The 18431-nt window shown below is 45.5% G+C and overlaps 1 protein-coding gene across 3 annotated transcripts in view; it reads left to right on the forward strand.

The window, feature by feature from the left end:
* The first annotated feature begins 1586 nt into the window (after positions 1 to 1586).
* SLC8A3 (solute carrier family 8 member A3) overlaps positions 1587 to 18431 on the forward strand; it is a 192685-nt gene continuing 175840 nt past the window's right edge. For all 3 annotated transcript variants that reach the window (XM_034769653.1, XM_034769654.1, XM_034769655.1), the window contains exon 1: positions 1587 to 2058. The gene's annotated coding sequence lies outside the window, so the exon portion shown is untranslated. The remainder of the gene's footprint in view (positions 2059 to 18431) is intronic.

Here is an 18431-nt window from a genome sequence, read left to right on the forward strand (position 1 = left end):
TTGTGGCGGGCCTCCTTTCTCGGGATAAACTCGGTGCTTGTCTGATTTCCTAAGGGCAATGTTTTCTCTACATGCTTTAGTGATAGCCTCCAGCAACCCCCTCTCTCTGCCCCACGGAGGCCACAGGCCACGTCTGAACTGCTGACTCTGCAGCATGGGTTGGGTTATTTGTGGAGAGCTGGAGTTGTGAGCAGTGGTAGTTGGCTTTGGGAGCTGGGTGTGCTTGTAGCAGCTAGAGTTCATAAGTACTGTACATGTGTGATCCTTTGCATTCTCCTAGTTTGGCTAGGCAGCCCTCTGCTATTCATTCATTCTTTCTGTAGGTACCTTTTTTCCTGACTTGCCTCTCCTTCCTTGCCTAGCTCCTCACCTCTCCACATCCCTTTCCTGTCTTAACTGCCTTCATGTACACATCTGCTGCTGTGACGGGCCTGGGGTCAGAGCAGTTACATGGTTCTGGAACAGATTCAGAATGCTCCTTGTCCTACTTTGTGTTGCCAGTCTGCATAGTCACTTTTGACATAGGCAATTTGCACTTGTGTAAGTGCTTAAGTCTTCAAACTAAAAGCTGCTGCTTCAAAACACAGCACAAGTCAAATGATGAAAGAATATACCAGGGTGATGAGTTTACAACCGAGTAAAGACAGCTTCCCTTTATAAAACAGTACCTCATTCCACAGTAATGCTTGTTACTCTTTTGTACGCTGTAGAGTTTGAGGACTTTGCTCTACAATACTTCATAATTCTTTCAGAGGTAGCCTATGCCAACAGGTAAATCTTAGGGGAGATACATTCACCCTTCCCTGCTGCGGTTGTGCCTGACAAATATAGAGGCAATTTTAGGCTGTGAAAAACATTGTGTCTGTACATAATTTTGTGTCTTACACAAAATGCAAAGCCATCATTCTGTTCTGTGGTTGTGGAACATACCTAGCCCAGGCTGCTTTGGCCAAAGTCAAATACCAACATGTGAGGCAGCACATATTTTTAGCCTAAAATTATTTGCCACCCCTCACAAGTTGTTGTTTGACTTTGGTTAAAAAGATGAATGGGTGGATTCCGCAACCACAAAACAAAGCATGCAGTTTCAAATGAATACCCAGGACACAAAGCTAGGACTGACTCTGCCTATATAATTTTCTTGGCTATATTTAATCTCTCAGATGTGTTTGGCAGATACTTTAAATTTAAGATTTACAATCAATATCTTATGATCTGAAGGTGAGCTCCTGGGATCCCTCAGTCTTCTGACTGAAATATACAAGGTACAAAGTCAAGTCAATAAACTTAGAGGCTCCAGTGGTGATCTCTGTTCAATCAGCGTGTGTGAAATTAATAAAGCTGGTCTGTCTGTATTTCTTTTGGACAGGGTTTGTCTGTGGGTTTATTGTGATTTTTTTTTTTTGCTTTAAACAATCTGGAAACCTCCCCCGCCCCAATTCAGAAGAATAAATATGCATGGCTTGTAATTCTGTTGCAGTTCTTGCGCCCAGCTGATAGGGTGACGTGCAGTTCGGAGGCTTGGAGATTGGCTTTTTGATTTGGCTTCTTGCTGCAGTTGTGCAAACCTCGTTGTCTCTCAGAAGTCCGGCTCAGCGACTTGCCTGGTGCTGTGATGCTGGAAAGTCTCAGCTGAGCCCCGATGCTGTGAGAGAGAAGGGGGAAGCCCGGCACATTCGATTGCAATTGGGGCACAATCCAATTTTTCCTCTTCAATCCCTATTCATCCATCTCTTCCTCTGCCCACATCTCCCCGCCCCAAACTATTGCACACCCCAGGAGATCAAGGCTGGTGGATTTATCAACATTCAACCACCCTTCCCTGCCCCCCGCCCCCCATTTCCCGATGCACTTCCCCACTCACCCTGACAGCTGCAAAAGAGAGCAGAGGTTTTTTAGCAAGCGAGGCAAGTTGGACTGACATGCAAAGGAGGACCCCGCGCCCCTCCCCAGTCACTGATTAACCACCAGATGCAATGAGCTCTGTTTAAGAACCGGCAGGATCTACACTGGGGAGCAAGCAGCCCCCCCAGGAAGTCAGAAAGGCAACCAGGAGGGGTAAGTACGAGGGCTCTATCCCCGCTCTGTAGGAAATGCAGGGCGTATGGTTAAGTTTCCTGCTATGAAGCGGGTCCTGATTTATTGCATGAGAATTCCCATTGAGGTATAATGGGGTGCTGCGGGGGGGCAGGGATCTCGCTGTAAGAGCAACCAGCAGAGAAGGGGTTTTAACATTGGAAACCCGGACAGATTTGTCACAATCGTGCCGTTTTCCTGCCCCTCCCGTGTGTGTGTGTGTGTGTGTGTGTGTGTGTGTGTGTACGCACAGATGGAGATAAGCCGGCTGCTGCTGCAGCTTCGCATCGCGGTGCGAGCAGCCTCTGCGCTTGGGCCATGCGAAGAAGCGGGTGGGTTTTGCAAGGCAGGGGGCTGATGTTTTCATGCTCCGGGCTGTTCGGATAATGTAGCTCTATTTCTCCCGCCCCGTAATATCCTGTCTCGGGGACCAGGAGCTTGACGGGGGATGGGTCCAAGCTAAAATAACAACAAGCCGGCGGCAGCTGAGAAGGAAAACGTTCAGCCCGCTGAGCAGTTTCAGACCCAAACCCGAGGTTCAAGGCGAACGTGCCGAGAGCCCTCCCGCTCCTGTGCAAAAGCAAGCGGCGGAGGCTGTAGAGCAGAAGAGGCAGTTTCCAGTGTCCCCTCCCCGGGTTGGTGTGGGGAGGGGAGCGGGCACGTTAGCCGGAGTAAATGCCTCTAATGCAGTGCTATAAATTTCTTGCTTTTCAATGCCTGACTCGGGCTAGGGAAGCAATCCGAAGGGGGCAGCGGGCAATTTGCAAAGCGGTTGAAATTGGCCAGGTGCAATTTCCCCTAGGACATAAAAAAAGCTTGCAACAGCGTCGGTGAATCTCTCTGGTTGCAGGCGACAGCGTTTTATTTTTATTTATGCCTGGGAGCTGGGGGGGGGGCACACGAAAAGCCCCCACAAGAATGGGGAGCAGGATTGTTATGATCCCTTCAAAGGGAAAGGAACCCCTGGAAGCCCCCGGCGTGTCTGCCTGGCTGGCTCTCAGCGTGTGCGATTAATCTCGCACAGCTGTTGTGCTCCATCCACTTGTGCTGAGATCTTGTTTACCTCGGTTTTCAAATATAGCTACTGCGCCATGCTCTTCCCTAAATAGGGCAAGGGCAGTTTACTTTGTAGTACGAGACAAGCTGGGATTTCTGCCCTTCGGAAGGGGGTTACCCTGTTGCCCTCATGGCTTCTTATGCCTTGGTCTCTCTTCCCCCAAGAGGGAGCAGGGACCAGCCAAATACTGCCAAGCATAGGAAGACACAGTACTTTCTTCTGTACCCATTTTAACAATGGTTTCTTCCAACCCCCACAATCCTCTGAACGAACACACACAATTTGACCTAAATGTTGAATAATTTTATACTCCCCCCTCCCCTCCTTTTTTATTGTCATTTTCTCCCACCAATAAGTCTCCCCTTAGGTCTGAAATCAAACACCTGTACATTAAAAAAGTGACATGCCCATTTTTCTCAAACTGAACTGCAGTGTAATAATGGGGTTCTCGGCTTGCTTGGGATATCCCTGGTGCTTGTTTTTAGGGTTAACCTTCCCAAATGTACTTAAAAATTAAGGTGAGGCGGTGTGTGTGTGTGTCCTATAATGGCCTTTTTGTTGGGAGTGTGAGAAGATACATTTCTATTCACATCACCTTCTCCTGATATCTATTAGGGGGAAAGGACAATTTGCTGAGCCATTTTTGATTCTAAGAGGAGGTCCTAAAGACAGAGCAATGGAAGACTGTGGGCAACCTCTAGCCAACATCTCCCTATTCAAAAGCTTTCATCTGTTCAGCTCTTGCCGCCTGCTGTTGAAGCCAAGGAGAGCAGGAGCTGGCTGTAGGGGATCATTAAACTTCATAGGCCTTGTAGATAATTTGTAGGCTTGGTGCAATGGGGAAAGGAGAGGCAGCTTTCAAATGTGGTGCTAACAGTCAGAGGAAGTTTCTAACTTTTCCCCATCTGCAGCTGGGTTACAGGCATTTTATTTGCCTTTTGTGCAGTTTTAGTAATGAAGGTAATTCGTGTTTGGTAACTCGTGTGCTTGCAGGTAAACTTTGTGGTTGTCTGTTTCAATATTTTTTGTTCCCTGGATAGAAGTAATGAGTTAGAAGGGGAGAGGGTATAAACCCTCTATTAAAGAATATATGGTTCAGGAAAGAGGAAGTGTTTATCTTATTAGAGCTGTGACATGGGAGCTGGGACTCCTGATTTCTCTTCTCCGCTCTGCCACTAACTTGTAATATGACCTGGGGCAAGTTCCTCAGCCTCCTTTTTTCTCAGTTTACCTATCTGTAAATAAATGGGTATAATATCTACTGCATAGAGGGGGGAGTTGAAGCTTAATTAATTGTTATTTATAAAGCACTTCAACTCCTCAGATAAAAGGTGAAATATATCCAAACAGAAATGTCTTAGTCTAATAACCCATGACCCCAATTAGTATAGTTCCAAAATAAAAACCACCCAAACATGCTGTTCCAGAATTGGCACCAGCATGCATCACCAAGGCTTGTGGTTAAGGTGCTGCACTAGAACTCAGAAGTTCACTCCTTGCCTCTGCCACAGGTTTCATTTGGGATCTTGTGCAAGTCACTTAATCTCTCTGCAGCTCAATTCCCTATCTGCAAAATGGGGATAATGACATTTCCCTACCTCCCATTGGGTTTGCAAGGATACATTCATTTAAAGCTGGTGAGGTTCTCAGATACTAGGATTAAGGTGGCCACATATCTATCAAGAAATGGATATGCACAGCAGCACTTGCACTATTCAATATTCAGAATAAATAGCCCATTTATATGTAAAGCGACCATTTAAATTATGACAAGTAGTGTTCCCAATACTCGTATCCAGACTGGATAGTTCATTATGTTTTGGATCATGCAAACACTCTCCATTGTTCCAAACACCAATCTTCAGAATTACACCACTAGGATATTACACTTGTATTCTAAGTATTGTGGAATGTTTGGGTCATGTGAACACTATACCATATCCCAGATGCTTTTCTGTTGGTGCTCACTGAGCATGTGCAAGAGCGTGAGCTGCCCAGTACAATCTGTATTCAAAATAATAGACTTGACTTGTTGTTGAGGAATGCTATACGTGTCCTTTGCAGAGAAGTGAATTGTTTGAAATGCTGCTCCTGAATTTTCTTATCTTTGTATTTCAAAGGTTGTGGCATAAAAGCTGTAAGTATATGACAGCTGCAGAGTTAAACCAGGGATGAATTTGGCTGAGTATGTTTCTATTTTTTTCTCTCTGAAACAGGGGGTATTGAAGCTGGATGGAGATGGTCTGAGAGTCTATGGCAAATCCTACTGCTGGTTAAAAGGTGGTTTGCAAAGGGATTTGACTAGATCATTGACTTCCCTTGTGTTTTGATTTGGTGTGTATCCATACAATTGGACAGCTTCAGAAAGTCCTGGCTGAATAAGACATCCTCCCTTTCCAAGGATAGGAAGTGTTATAATTGAGTGTGTCAGCACTTCTTAGAGAAACCACATTAAAATGAATTCTTCCTCCATAACAATATTTTAAAACCAAGGTTTATAAATATAAATGGATTTTCTGTTATATTCAGTCAAAATACAGCAATTCCCCATCCCAAAACTTCCTGAATAACCAAGGAGCCTTTTTAAAAACATTTTTGCATGTTTGTACAATCAAAAATGGCTTTGCCTGCCAAATTTAATTTGTTTTTCAATCAGGCGGTAATATGATCTAATTCTGTATTAAAAATAAATAAAGGAAATTAAATTACACAAAGGGGGGGGGGGGGAGGAAATCTCAGATGTAAAATGGAAAAACCTCTGAAGCCAGGAAATTCATAGTTGAGATACTCCGGCATCCAATCACCCCTCTGTGTCCAGGTAATTTCACAGTTGTTACTGTTTGTAGACCATTTATATTACAGTAACTGCTAGAGGCATCATCCAGGTTGGGTGCCCATGTTGCTAAGTGCTATACAAACATGTAGTCAACGACAATGTGCATCCTGAAGAGCTTATGCATCTAATTCTGGTTGTTGGGCAGGGTGCGGGCGGCAGGTGGTTGGAGTTTAGTGGCTGGGATCAATGCTCTGAGATCGATTTAGCGGGTCTAGTGAAGACTCACCAAATCGACAGCAGATCGCTCTCCAGTCGACCCCTGTACTCTACCCCCGACGAGAAGAGTAAGGTAAGTCAATGGGAGAGTTTCTCCCGTCGACCCCCTGTGGTGTAGACCCCCCAGTAACTCAACCTAAGGTACGTCGACTCCAGCTACATTATTAAGGGAGATATTTGGCCTTTTAGAACTTCCTTACAATAGTTTTTGCTAACAAGAAACGCCCAAGCCCGCCAACTAGCACTTGCCATACTAACGATAAAGATCGCTTTTCCAGAGCAGCCAGAGCTTCCATTTTCATTTACTGGCGGGTTATTTTAAGATAGCACAATGATCTTGTTCCATTTGTTACTGTGGCACTAGTACCCTGCCAGGGGGCATAGATCAGCATTCACGTCACACTCCTTGTCAGTGCCAGGCCGGGAAAGCTAATGATCCAGCCAGAGGACCAAATTCGGTGATGAACCCTGGTCACGTGCCACCTGAGGCACATTGCGCATGCGCTAAGTGGAGGAGTACCCAGCCTCCTTTCGTCTGAGCCTCCCAACTACAAGTACAGGCAGAGACACGGTGGTCAAACAGCAATCAACAATATTAATATCTTCTACATCTAAAGGGCTTTTTATCCAGAAAGGGTTTGAAGAGCTTTAAGGCTAGAGCCACAAAAGGATTTAGGCCCCTAAGTCCAACACTTAGGTGCCACTGAGATCATCAAAACCCCTAATCAGTTGCCACCTAAACCTGTAGGTTCCTAAAATCCCTTGGCATCAGAGTTTCTAACAGTGAGCATGTATACAGCCACCTCAATTGTGGCACCTGGGTACCCATCTCATACCTAACCCCCAGCAGGATCCTCAAACTAGATAACCCCCTACCTATGAGGCCTGATCCGGTAGGCAGTCTTAGAGTATGCCTAAACCCACACAAAATGTCCTGGCTGGGGGGGATGAGAGGGTGGAGGCAGTAACAGCCTCCTTCAGCCCAGTGGTTAGGGCTCTCACCTGAGAGGTGGAAGACCCGCGTTCAGATCTCTGCTCCATGCATGGAGGGAGAGAGAGAGAGAGAGAGAGCAATGTAGCCGGGTCTCCCACATCAATGCTCTCTCTCTGCATGTGTGGAGCAGAGATCTGAATGCGGGTCTTCCACCTCTCAGGTGAGTGCCCTAATTGCTGGGCTGTAGAGCTATTCCTGCTCTCTCCTTGGCCCAATGTGTATTTAATTATTTATACACGGTGGAACAGCTTTGGCGGGAAAGACTGAGATCTCAGTCCAGAATATCCCATAGTCCTGTTACTAAAGCACTCACCTGAGAACTGTATGGGTTCCAATCCCTGCTCCACATCAGGCAGAGGGGAGAATTGGACCTGGGTCTCCCAAACCCTGGGTGAGTGCCCTAATTCTCTTCCATGCAAAATATTGCTTAGGCTACATCTACACTACAGGGGGGAGTCGATTTAAGATACGCAAATTCAGCTACGTGAATAGCGTAGCTGAATTCGACATATCGCAGCCGACTTACCCCGCTGTGAGGACCGTGGCAAAATCGACCTCCGCGGCTTCCTGTTGACGGCGCTTACTCCCACCTCCGCTGGTGGAGTAAGAGCGTCGATTAGGGGATCGATTGTTGCGTCCCGATGGGACGCGATAAATCGATCCCCGAGAGGTCGATTTCTACCCGCCGATTCAGGCGGGTAGTGTAGACCTAGCCTTAGGTGCCTGACTCCAGGACAGGTTTCCTGGCTGTGCAATCCAAGCAAAGATAGGTGCCTCCCTCCAGCCCAGATTTAGATACCTAACTCCGTGGGTGGTGGGAGGAGGAGGGCCTTACGATCTACCCCTCTTTTTTGGCATTTCCTGCTAGTTAGCTTAGGCAAGTCCTCCACTTGGCATGCTGCCTTTTGTGGATCCCAAACGTCTTAGGCACCTAACTTTCCTAGTGCATTGTATAGAATGTTAGGCGTTGCATTGCCTAAGTCCCTTTGTGCATCTAGCCCTTGGAAAGTATATACTCTTGGCAATCCCTTCAGTTTCCACACTGATAAGCAGCCACCTCTGGAGCATGACTTGGCAGCTGTTTAACAGCACAAAGCAATGCTCTACAGCTGTTTAGGTAGTAATGTAGAATACTGCTGTGACAGACTGACAATATCCTGGAATATACCGAAGAAACCTCATGGAATTGAGATAAGCTTTATTGAGTTCAGTTTACCCCTGTTGAATTAGGGTTAACACCTTTGGGGTACATTGTATTAAAAATGTAATTATGTATGGGTTATACCATAATTTTTAGTGGGGGGGGGGGATGCTAATGTACTTCTTTTGTTATCAACCATTTGAAGTCCTCCCTCCCGGGGAGATATTCATACACTAGTTCAAACTGGATTCTCCAGAGACCTACAAACAAAGACTTTTGGAAAACCTCACCGTTTTCTTCCTGACCCAGCATACGGACAGGACTCCTGGTCCACAGAGGGCCTTGAATCCTTAGGGGAGGATTGGAAGGACTTGGCCTACTGAGGCCCTGTGAGACGGTGCACTTGTCCTGAGCTGAAGCTCTGATGAACTTGTAACCACAGGGGTGCTCTATTGAAAGACTGCGCCAGCCAGAGCCCATGTGAGAATGGTGGTGACGCCTGATAAGTCGGGTCCTACCAAAGTCACGGCAGACTGTGAAATCTGGTCTCCCTGGGGAAATCTAGTCTTTGGTGTAATTTTATCCTGTATTATACAGATTTCACGGGGGAGACCAGCGTTCCTCAAACTGGGAGTCCCGACCCAAAAAGGGATTACAGGGGGGTTGCGGTATTGCCACCCTTACTTCTGTGCTGCTTTCAGAGCTAGGTTGCCAGAGAGCAGTGGCTGCTGACCAGGTGCTCAGCTCTGAAGGCAGTGTCCCACCAGCAGCAGAGCAGAAGTAAGGGTGGCAATACCACACTATGCCACCCTTCCTTCTGCGCTGCTGCCTTCAGAGCTGGGCAGCCGGACAGTGGCGGCTGCTGGCTGAGGGCCCAGCTCTGAAGGTAGCAGCATAGAACTAAGAGTGGCAATAGCATACCATGCCATCCTTACTTCTGTGCTGTTGCTGGCAGAGGTGCTGCCTTCAGAAGTGGGTGGCCAGAGAGTGGCGGCTGCTGACTGGGAGCTCAGCTCTGAAGGCAGCGCTGCCGCCAGCAAAAGCGCAGAAGTAAGGGTGGCAATACTGTGATCTCCCTACAATAGCCTTGTGACACCCCCCCCCACCACCACACACACACCCTATTTTGGGTCAGGACCCCTACAATTACAACACCATGAAATTTCAGATTTAAATATCTGAAATCATGAAATTTATGATTTTTAAAATCCTATCACCTTGAAATTAACCAAAATGGACTGCGAATTTGGTAGGGCCCTACTGATACACATGCTAATAAGTTTGTAGGTTCTTTTATTGTTTTGAATGTTTTCTCTGTAATGCTTTTTACCTTAAGAATACAGTAGGCTTGCTTAGAAAGGTGTGGCAACTTACATCTATATTACACTGCTATCTGTCTCTGAAGAGAAAGCAAGCAGGCGTTCTAAGGCAACCTCTTTGTGCTGGGAATGACACAGTGAAGGCAGGGAACTATCCAACTTGGAAATACCCCAGTCAGAAGGGAGAGAGACCTGTGTCTCCACCCAAGAGAGGCCACAGCTGGGGAGCTGAAAGCCAAGAGTGGTGGGCTTACTGACCACTGGGGAGGAGGGAAATCCAGGTGCAGTTGCCCTGAACTGTGACAACTTCATTAAACACAAGCTACAGAGAGAACTTAATGAGGCGGAATGTAATAATTTCAGTTGGGAACTTTGGCTATAATGCTGAGATGAACAGCCCCTATTATTACTAAAATTATCATGGGGGTCTCTTAAAAACCAGAAACCATTAGGACTTCTCTTACCTTTTTTGGAAAGGGAACACCCACCAGTAGCACAGTATCCCATAACATTGTATCAGTTCCCCACTGGATAAGTATTTATCCAGAGGGAAATGTGCCACCTACTAAATTACCAGCACCACTCCTTAAGCACTCTGTATTTTCTTGCTGATCTTCCATCCATGTTTGAGATCTGATAAAATCACAGTCTGGTTGTATGCCTGTGAGGTGAGCAGCAGAAACAACCAATTTGGTCAACTTAATGTATTCTCTGTACATACACGCACATCATATATCATTTGAAAACCTATTATGTCTACTTTAAGATGAGGAACTTTCAAGTGGTACCATAGAAATGGTGATAAACACTGACACCATCAATATGTTAAAATGACTTCTTTGAAATATTTGCATTCATTTGTTAGTTTAATGACTGTGTATTATTTTAAGACATCAAATTGGATTTCTTTGTGACCTCAAAAGAAGCAACAATCTGAAGGGTAAAACAAAATCTAATAATAAATTTGTGCACGTATCACTGAAATGTAATAGCACAGGTGACATTTCTAGTCAACATCATTCTCATCATCTTGTTCATCACTCTGATCTCTGTCGAGAGTGCGTGGGATACCACAGTCTTCATTGCCTTGGCATATACACCGTTCTGTGCAGGGAAGATTGTTCTCACTTCAGACTAAGTTGATTCTCCAGTGACCCCTAAAGGTGCAGGAACAAATACGATCTTGTAGAAGCTCAAGTGCCATTGAAAAATACAGGAAGTAGCTCATCATCCCCATTTGTCCATGTTGCTTGCAAAGGTGATCCAATATCTGGTTAACATATGTGCGAAGACATCCAAAGCTTTGTCAAAATGCTCTTTTGGCATGCTCTTCAAAACTGCCCTCACATGGTGGAAGTTTGGCCAGTGACTTGTCCTTTTTGATGGCTAGGTTGAGGTTCAAGCAACTCCAGCATCTGTGGGTCGTCTTTTCTGTCTCGCTCTGGTCATACAGCACTGCTACCAACTTCTTTGCTGCAGAAATTGTGGCTTCTCCGTCAGTCTCTCCCAATTTGGCAAAATTTCTGAAGTGGTCAATTCTCTTTGTTTTGACAACATTAAACACAGATTTCCCCCCCCCCCAATACCAAATAGGGATGGCTCAGAGTCACATTCTGTTAATGCATTTACAGCAGGAAGTATGTTGCAGAAGTCAGGAGTGAGTGCATCACAAATTGCATGCACTGGTATGAAGTGATACTTGTCAGTTGTGCTGGTTATGGTGCCCATTTCTATCCACATGTTATCTGTGTTCCATTTTTGAAAAGTAGTGAACAGCAAGGACTAAGACAGCTCTATCAGGAGACCTAATTACTAGGGCTCTTTTGACACCCAGAGGCCCAAAAGCTATATTGGCACATACAGCATGCAGAAGCATCCTTGTGTCCATAGGTGCCGACTTCCTCTCTACTCGGGAGATGCTCGACACCCCCCCCCCCTCTGCCCCAGGCCTGCCCCCACTCCACCCCTTGCCCCCCAAGGCCCCACCTCTTTCCACCCCTCCCCTGAGCACACCCCCTCCCTCCCAGTGCCTCCTGCATGCCGGGGAACAGCTGGGAGGGAGGGGGAGGAGTTGATCAGTGGGGCCACCTGTGGGTGGCAGGTCCTGGGGGGGGGAGGAGCTTGGCTGCCAGTGGGTGCTAAGCACTCACTAATTTTTTTCCATGGGTTCTCCAATCCTGGAGCACCCATGGAGTTGGCAACTATGCGTGTCCCCTTCCTCTTGAGTACTATACAAGTCTTAGGCTTCTTCAGCCGCATGTAGTGGTAGTGGACTTTGCTACTTCACCATTGGAAAACCCTCCAGCAAGAAGGAGTGTTTGTTTGGGTGTGTGCCTACTCTCAAGGGCACTTTGAACCATGTATTCACAGAGGAATTTTACAAGTGATGGCTTGTTGGATGCCACATTTGGAAACTTTTTCTTGGAGGCCCAGGGTGTCCACCAGTCATCTGGTATTTCTTGTATCCAACCTTAGATCCTGTCCGGCACTGTCCTTCTGCAGTTTTCAGAGGTACTGTTGTCATATCTGTTAAAGACTTCAATTACAGAATTAGTTTTGCCAAATCCTTTTAGGACCTTCCTCAAATTCTCAGCAGCCAATTCACTGAATGTGTGGAGTTTGTCTTCAGCCATCATTTGTATGACAGCCATGGCATGCATAGTGTGACAGGGTGCTGGCTAGGAAACCCTGAGCCACACCTCTGTCATGCCAGCTCCAATCAGGAAAGGAGAATTGGAGCTGGCTGAGTAAGCCCAGCCCTAAGTGGCAAATAGGGAACAGCTGCAGGCTTTGTTAGCCAGGGGCTACATAAAGGCTGGCAGGAAGGAAGCTAGGGGGAGGGGAAAGGGAGGAGCCAGGGAGTTAAAGGCCACCTTCCCTCCCTTGCTGGCTGTGGAAGCTAGCAGTCCTGGAGGGTGTAAGCCTGATGCTGTCTGTAGCTACATGGTGGTGGGAACTTGTACTGTAAATAAAGAGCACGGGTGATTGCACCAAAGTAGAGGTCTCTGGCTCGTTTGTGGGCGCAGAAGCGGCAGTAGATTGAGGGGCCCACCTGCGCCCTGTTCCACATCGCTCATGAATTCTTTCAGCTTGAGCTTCCAGCTGATGCTATAATTTAGCATTGCCTGTTCTTCTCATTGTTCCAAAAGCATGGCAGAGTAACATAGGTACAAGTCCTATTGGGTTACTAAGCACATCATTGAAATATCGCTTCATCTTGTGAAGGACAAAGCTCTGTGAAAAATGACTTCTGGACTGATAGCTGCTGTGATTGTCCCTCCCTTGACAGATTTAAATTTGGTCTTCTTGGCCATGTCAGAAATATTTTGAAGCCAGGTTTCATAGAATCATAGAAGTAGAGGATTGGAAGGGATCTCGAGAGGTCATTTAGTCCAGTCCCCTGCAGTGAGGCAGGACTACACAATAACTAGACCATCACTGACAGGTGTTTGTCTAAACAGTTCTTAACCTCTCTGTCTTCTCTTCTCCAGACTAAACCATCCCATTTTTCAATCTTCCCTCATAGGTCATGTTTTGTAGACCTCTAATCATTTTTGTTGCTCTTCTCTGGACTTTCTCCAATTTGTCCACATCTTTCCTGCAATATGGTGCCCAGAACTGGACACAATACTCCAGCTGAGGCCTAATCAGTGCACAGCAGAGCGGAATGCCTGAAGTTTCTTGATTGAGCTGAAGAAGCCGTGTCCCGTCAGAATGAAGTGCATCTTTCACAAATCTCTCCATTTGTTCTCACTAATGTCTTCTAGTCTCAGTAAAGACTCATGTACATCTGATGTTACATGCAGTCCAGTAGGTATGCTAATAAGCACCTCTTGATGTGATTCAGGGTCAGATGGGTTTGTTATATTGTCAGTGACCTGGTTGGTAAGAGGCTAGTATGGCATGCACAGGCAATTACAAATTAAAACCTTCTACCAGGCAGACTGGATGCTACAAACTATATTTATTTATTTATTTATATATACACACACACACACACAACCTTTTAAACTGAGAAGCATTATACAGTATTAGGAATTCATGTATGTTTATATCTATCCACTATGCAAAACTATGGGTATGCAATCTACATGTACAGCCTTCCGTGAGAGACTGATCTGGCCCACAACTCTCAACAGAAAATATAGAAAACTGTTATAATCCCTTGAGATACTTTGACAACTAAGAATATGCAATGTGAAAACATTTCATCTTCGTATTATTTAAAGATGTTGATATTTACCATTTTTGCCATGAACTAAAGAGCTTCATCAGTTCTGGAAAAAAAATAGTTCCCCATGCAAAACCAATACAAATCTTTTAATGCATTGTCATCTGGTAGCTTTGACCAATATAACACCACATTAAGGTGTTGAAATTAACTTAAACAGTGAAATTGCAAAAAAGGACACTTTCTTATTATGGGTACCATTGTTTCCCCTCACCTACAGGCTTATGGCATATCATACTTTTAAGTACATTTACATGAGGTAAGCTTTCGAATGGTATATGATATGGGGATGTGAGTGGGGGGGGAGGGGAGTTTCATTAAACTCCAAAAATATGTCCCTTTTTGGAGAATTGCCACCCGCCTATGTAGAGTAGACTTATAGGGTATGGGTAAAATGTACCCCAACGCAGCGGATCAGCACAAGGAGCGCTAAGCCTTAAAAACAAGGCTCATGTGGAATGTAAGGGGAACCTACTCCTTGTGCTGTCCCACTGCAAAAGGGGTAGGTACGTTCCCAGACAGATTTAGTCAGACTGTCCTCAAAATTGTGTGTGGTTTTAAAAAAAAAAATATGGGGGGGGGGGATTTAGAGGATTACTGAAGTTTTAAAAAGAACATTGAAAGGGAAAGAAATGTTAAGGTAAGGCAAGACTTAAACAAAAACCTCCCCAAACCTCTGAGAAATATTGGAAAGTGTGAAAATGAGGTTAAGGTATCCCAAATAACCTTAACTCTCCCTTTCTATCCTCCCTGTAATCTGCACCCTTTATCTAAGGCAAATAGATGTCTATGACAACAGTTGCTGCTAGTTGGGCATCTTGAACCTCATATGCTTTGGTGGTTTACCTGCAGAGTCTGAACTCCATAGATATGGTTATTTTTAACTGCATCCCCACTGCGTCCATAGCAAAGTACTTATAACAAAACCACAAAGGTATACAGGGTCTAAGGTGGATTAACTTCCAGTGAAAGAAGGTAAGTATTGCATATAGGGAAGGTATGTATGGTGTGAGTTGAATAGGGCTTTGTTGTGCGCTTGAAGCTTCAGGTGGAGATGTTGATGGTCAATGGAGGTTGAATTGGAGGATTATCTGCAGTGTGTAAGGTGGACCTGTATGAATGTGCACATATTTGTATGTTCAGAAAAGATATGTGTTGTGGCGTGTGAGAGTCACATTGCAATATAGACAGTACACAGTGTGGTGGTGAAAATTTAATATGGGTGGGGGGTGGCCGAGGACAGGAAGATAGAATTAAGTTTGTTTTTAGGATACCTTCATTTTTCCATTCTGTGTTTCCTTTTTTTAATGTTGTATTGAAACTTAGAATTTCTTGGTTTTTCCATTTTTATTTTAGGAAATTTCCTCTTCTCCTGCCCCTTTAATGTGAGTGTGTGTGTGTGTGTGTATATATATATATTAGTTAGAACTGTAACTACATCTTAACAAAGTTTTCTGTCTGGAAATTTCCATGGTTTTTGTCAAGAATCTCGCTGTGACACTTTGATACACACTGCTGGTTTAGAAAGATGAAAAGTATTTGTCTCAACCTTTGTTGAATATGAATGGGGTGCTGATTGCTTCTGAAAACCATGCAGGATTCATAGCTCCACCAGAATCCTTGAGTACAGGTGGGTTTGTTAAGGCCTCATCTAAGTTAATGGTGACACTGAGCTAATGGTGACAAGCTGCCAGTGGGAGGTCAGTTTCCTACAGTAGATGGACTTTAAAGTCCTCCTTGTGACAACTGCTAAATTAGTTCCAAGCCAGGTGACTAGCTCAAGGGTGCAAGCAGATTACAAAGGATATAAGAGTGCAGGTCTTAGTCTGCAGGGCAGCTCCTGGATTATTAAGGGCTTCAAAGGTCTGTAGCAAATGACTTCAACATTTTAAATATGAAGCATTCTCCAAAACACACAAAGGGATTGATCTTTGTGGAGGATAGGAGAATAAAACAAACGTGGAGTCTAGGCCAAGCCATCTTTGAGATATGACATGCCAAAAAGACTTAGATTTTCCAAAATGGAGAAAAAAAAATCACATTTTAATCTCACTGTCATAGGTCTGAAATCCCGTCTGACTCACCTCAAATGAGGCTCAACAGGAACCTTGTTCATATCTAGTCCCTCCCACACCTTCCAACAGCCCAGGATTGCTCCTTACGTGTATCTCTCGAGTGCTTCAAATGGTTCACTCTTGAATAGCCCTGTTGCCCACCATAACTCAGTGTGCTTGGTCACCTTGGGTACATCTACACTGCAGTTAATCACCCAGGGCTGGCCTGTGCCATCTGATGTGGGCTCTTGAGCCGTAAAATTGTGGTGTAGACATTCAGGTTCGGGCTGGAGCCTGAGCTCTGGAACCCTCTTCCCCTCACGAGGACCTAGAGCTTTCTACGCCACAATTTTGCAGCCCGAGACCCGCAAACCTGCCAGCTAACACAGGCCAGCTGCAGGTGTTTAGAGGGGAATGTCTACACTGCAGTTAGAGTAGACTGCTACAAAAACCACTCCACCTGGGGTGACCCTGAAGGCTGCGCAGAAGCATCAACTGGTACAACACACAGCGGCGAATATCTGACAGTAGATAATTGAGGAGAATATTTCACGTTTGTTCTCTGCCCTTCTTACAATTATTGATCTGCTTTAAAGACTTAGGGCCAAGTTCCCTGCAGGTGTAAATGTAACACCATTGATTTAAATGGAGTTGTACCCATTTATGCCAGTGGAAAATTTGGCTCCTACTCATAACCCAGATGCTGGCGTGTAGGATGAATATCGAGCTACCTCTGGACCTCCCCTTTCTCTCTCCACGCTTGCTGAGAACACCACGATCAACAGGGATGTTACAGCTGTCAGAGTCCAGGGTGAAGCACTGTATGGCTGGGAGCTGTGTGTTTTTGGTGCGGGGTGGGCTGTTGGATCAGGACCTCGCTACCAGGGATCAGGCTGAATTCAAGTCTAGCCATCTTCAGAGCACAATGCAAGTTGTGGCTCTCCGGGCAATGCTCCTCTCCCAAGGAAGAAGGCTGGTGATATCGTGTCTGAAAGGGAGATGGCCAGTGGCCTGTTGATATTGCTTTATTTTTACTTTGGTAATCTTCATGCAAGAATGATCCTTCAGAAATGCCCAGACAGGCAGGGGCAGAGACTATAGCCCTAGTCAGACAGCACAGATGCTTGTACTAATGCTTGCAGTTGGCACCTGAGTGCTATGGTGATGGGCGCATTAGAAACTGGAAGATGAGTCTTCGCCTTGTTCTCTTGTAAATTTACTCTCACTCTCCGGGCATCTTTTTTCCTTGTGTTAAACGTGAAGGATAATTTCAGGCTCGCTACTTCTCATTATGTTCTCCCTTTTCTACCTTAAATAATCCATCTAGCCAAACCCAACCTGACAGATGTTGCCCTCGCTGTGACACTGAGCACACAACATGCTGCATGAAAATCTGGCTTTGTGGGTGAATGCAGCATGAGCAGTGACCCTCCTAGCATCCCTGCTAAAAATAAAACTCTTCCCTTCTGGCAGTCTTGGGGTTGCTTTTAATAGGTAGCCAGTCTCACCCCAGGGCTTAACTTTCAGCATGCTGGGAGCTGGCTCATCGTTGGGAAGCTGCACTCAGGTAGTGAGGGTGAGGATGTTTAGCTGCAGCGGATGCACCTCAGTTGCTCCCTAACAAACTGCCAGATCACCCAGATACATGATAGGTAATGCTCTGCATTTCCTAGCCCTTGTGCAGCATACATCTGTGTCCTCCAACCACCCAGCCTCCTCGATACTCCTTAACCCAGCTCTGTCTTCCCAGTTACATAAACCTCACGCTACCCTTGATTGTTACCCCGACAAGCAACTCAACCCTCTGCCAGCTGCCTTGTCCTGTTAACAGCCCTCACACAGTGTTCCAGATCAGCGCCCCTCTTGGCTGCTGGTTAGCTGTCCCTCTCAAAGGAAAATCGGTATTGCCATGCTAGATCACACCAATGGCTGGACACTGTTCAGAACTAGATGCTTCATTATGGGAGTCTTTACACCTTCCTCTATAGCGGCAGTAAAATTCCTATGGCTGCAGATGTTTGTTTGTAACCCAAGGAAGCTAGTGGTTGGCTTATATTCTGGAGAGTGAGGGTTGATGCATCATATATGTATTATCCTAGCTAGGGAAACTGTGGATTGTTTTAATATTCGGATACATATTGAACCCTTTTTTGAATCCCACCAAGCTATTTGTCTTGGCATGGCAATGGGTTACACAGGCTTTATGCTATTTTGTTTTTAATTCAACCACTTCCAGGACCCCAGATAAAAAGCCCAGAGCCTACATGCTTCTCCATTCTGTTTCCCTTGGACAAATCTTGATACCAGTCCCAACTCTCAGCACCCTCCATCTACAAATCCTACCTTTCCAGGAGTCCTCCACCTGGATATTATGCTGTAATTTGAGGCTTAAAGTGAATTATGAGTAAGGCTATGATTTTATCATGGGTATTTTTAGTAAAAGTCAGGGACAGGTCACTGGCAAGAAACAAAAAAATCACAGAAGCTGTGACCTGTCCCTGACTTTT

Source organism: Trachemys scripta, chromosome 4, assembly GCF_013100865.1.
Source record: "Trachemys scripta elegans isolate TJP31775 chromosome 4, CAS_Tse_1.0, whole genome shotgun sequence".
In the NCBI taxonomy this organism is placed as follows: domain Eukaryota; kingdom Metazoa; phylum Chordata; order Testudines; family Emydidae; genus Trachemys; species Trachemys scripta.